The sequence below is a fragment of the Ranitomeya imitator genome, chromosome 2 (assembly GCF_032444005.1).
Source record: "Ranitomeya imitator isolate aRanImi1 chromosome 2, aRanImi1.pri, whole genome shotgun sequence".
NCBI lineage: Eukaryota > Metazoa > Chordata > Amphibia > Anura > Dendrobatidae > Ranitomeya > Ranitomeya imitator.
The window spans coordinates 307810395-307814074 of record NC_091283.1 but is presented as its reverse complement, the minus strand read 5'-3'; positions in this window follow the sequence as shown (position 1 = coordinate 307814074).

Here is a 3680-nt window from a genome sequence, read left to right as displayed (position 1 = left end):
AGCTTGCTGAACTGTTGTTAGCTCACTTCCTGGACCAACACTACTCCCAACTCAGCAGGGGTAAGTATGGCCTCTCATGGTGACATCACTGAGTGGGCTGAGTAATGAACATGCACTCCTCTTTCTGCTATTTACGTTTTGGAGTCACCAAACACACACATTCCTGGGGAGGGACAATGAGTGGCATGAATTTCATTGTGCTGCTGGCAGAGAAGAGAAGGGGCGTGTGTCTTGCAAAGTTAAGTAGATACTCCAACATGGAATATTTACATTATCGTGACATCTGGTTCAATGGATTCTTTTCCAATAATCCTATTTTTTTTAGTCCAATACTGATCCACCAAGTTCACTAGTGGTGCACAGCTTTGCACCACTATACCTATGACTTCAGACACTTACAGAACACCAGTTCACATCTCATATAGACAGCGTCGTACTGGAGCACCTTGGACCCACCAGAGAAAGTCATTCTTGGGGCCCACTATGTAGTTACATAGAAATAAATACAAGACCACCAATTGTGTGGTAAAACACGCTAATATCAGGGTATAATATAAAGTAGTACATGTCTTAGGGAATGTGCACACATTGCGGATTTTGCTGTGGCTCTATAGCAGATTTGACGCTGCGGATTCGCAGCAGTTTTCTATGTACAGTACCATGCAAACCTATGGAAAAGCAAATTCACAGTGCACATGCTGTGTTAAATTCTGCGCGGAAACTCTGTGGTTTATTTTCCGCAGCATGTAAATTCTTTGTTCGGTTCCACAGCATTTTACACCTATTCCTTTATAGGAATCGGCAGGTGTAAAAACGCAGGTAAAATCTGCGGTAAATCCGCAGGTAAAATGCAGGGAAAAATCCGTAATGAAATCCGCAATGTGTGCACATACCTTTAATTGTGTAGCAGGGGTTTGGGTAGCCCCCTCATAGAATATAAAGTAGCCCCCTCATAGGGTATCATGCTGCCCCCTCATAGGGTATTATGCTGCCCCCCTCTCGTAGGGTATCCTGCAGCTCCCCCATAGGGTATCATGCAGCTCCCCCCATAGGGTATCATGCAGCTGCCCCCATCGGGTATCATGCAGCTCCCCCCATAGGGTATCATGCAGCTCACCCCATAGAGTATCATGCAGCTCACCCCCCATAGGGAATCATGCAGTTCACTCCCCCATAGGGTATCATGCAGCTCCCCCATAGGGTATTATGCAGCTAACCCCCCATAGAGTATCATGCAGCTCACCCCCCCCATAGGGAATCATGCAGTTCACTCCCCCCATAGGGTATTATGCAGCTAACCCCCCATAGGGTATCATGCAGCTAACCAAGATTCGTGCAACGCCTTAGTTCCCTTTCTAGGTCCCGTCCCCTTGTCTCTCTAGGAGGAACTCTAAGGAAATCAGGGGATGCCGTGGACTGTGCTATGATGCTGGACATTTCTTCTGCATTGTATGAGAAGGCGAGTGATGTCATGACCCAGAAAAGTGTGCTCTATGTAAGGCTAGTATCAGTATAAAATTATAGCCATAGGCACAGCTTATGACAGTGGTGCTCAAGTAGGCGCCCAAACCATATAGTGTAGAAGATAGACTTGGCACACACTTAGTGGGATTCAGTGAAAATTTTTAATATTATTATTATTATTATTATTATACATTTTTATAGCGCCATTTATTCCATGGCGCTTTACATGTGAATACGGGGCAAATATAGACAAATACATTAAACATGAGCAGATAACAAGGCACACGAGTACATAAGGAGGGAGGACCCTGCCCGCGAGGGCTCACAGTCTGCAGGGGATGGGTGATGAAACACTAGGAGAGGGAAGAGCTGGCTGTGCGGCTGTTCAGTAGGTTGAGGATCACTGCAGGCTGTAGGCTTGTCGGAAGAGATGAGTCTTCAGGTTCTTTTTGAAGGTTTCTATGGTAGGCGCAAGTCTGATGTGTTGGGGTAGAGAGTTCCAGAGTATGGGGGAAGCACGGGAGAAGTCTTGGATGCGGTTATGGGAAGAAGAGATGAGAGGGGAGTAGAGAAGGAGGTCTTGGGAGGATCGGAGGTCGCGTGTAGGTAGGTACCGGGAGACCATGTCACAGATGTATGGAGGAGACAGGTTGTGGATGGCTTTGTATGTCAGTGTGAGGGTTTTGAACTGGAGTCTCTGGGCGATAGGAAGCCAGTGAAGGGCTTGACACAGGGGAGAGGCTGGGGAATAGCGGGGGGACAGGTGGATTAGTCGGGCAGCAGAGTGTAGGATGGATTGGAGTGGTGCCAGAGTGCTAGAGGGGAGTCCAGAGAGTAGGAGGTTGCAGTAGTCGAGGCGGGAGATGATAAGGGCATGCACTAGCGTTTTTGCAGTGTTGCGGTCAAGGAAAGCACGGATCCGGGAAATATTTTTGAGTTTGAGACGACAGGAGGAGGCAAGGGCTTGGATATGTGGCTTGAAAGAGAGGGCAGAGTCGAGGATCACCCCAAGGCACCGGGCGTGTGGGACTGGGGATAGTGAGCAGCCATTGACATTGATGGATAGGTCTGGTGGAGGGGTAGAGTGAGATGGGGGAAAGATGATGAATTCTGTTTTGTCCATGTTCAGTTGTAGAAAGCGAGCAGAAAAGAAGGCTGAAATGGCAGACAGACAGTGCGGGATTTTGGTAAGCAAGGAGGAGAGGTCAGGTCCGGAGAGGTAGATCTGCGTGTCGTCAGCGTAGAGATGGTACTGCATACCGTGGGATTCTATGAGCTGTCCCAGGCCGAAAGTGTAGATGGAGAAGAGTAGGGGTCCTAGAACAGAGCCTTGAGGAACACCGACTGACAAGGGGCGAAGTGAGGAGGTGGTGTGGGGGAGGGAGACACTGAATGTTCGGTCTGTCAGATATGACGAGATCCAGGAAAGGGCCAAGTCTGTGATGCCAAGGGATGAGAGGATTTGTAGCAAAAGGGAGTGGTCTACAGTGTCAAAGGCAGAAGACAAGTCCAGGAGAAGGAGGACAGAGTAGTGTCGCTTGCTCCTGGCAGTTAGTAGGTCAAACCATATAGTGTAGAAGATAGACTTGGCACACACTTAGTGGGATTCAGTGAAAATTTTTAATATGGAGAGTACATACAGTAGATGACGTTTCGGTCAAGTATAGACCTTCATCAATGTACTATAACATGAAAGAAAGCAATACATAAAATAAAATGAAAATAAAGTATTTACAATACAAATCCATCACGCCTATTCAGAGTGGCACATTCACTTTCAACCAGTGGGAAGCGACACTAAACAGGCTCACAATTCTAGCAGCACGTCATCCTCTATGCGCATGCCCTAAGTGGAACGCACTACTCCGCCCACCTCTCTCCAAGTGGAACGCACTATGTCGCACAGACTCCCCGCGTCACTTCCGGGTAGGCGTCTCCGGCAGCGCGATCTCCATTCAGCGCGCCTTTTTAAGGCTGCCTCTGAGCACTTCCCTCACTCTCTGGACCAGCGGCGGATACCGCGTCCATTACAGTCTCAGCCACCTGGTAAGTTACCTGGACGCACACTAGCATCACCGCGTCTGTACGCTCTGCTTATACGAACAACAATATCACTGCTTTAACCCCACAGTGCCGGTTTAGGCCTCCTTGTCTACCCACTGCAGCAAGCAGGGTATGTAACCCCTATACGACACTACTCACCTATAGGGCACTAT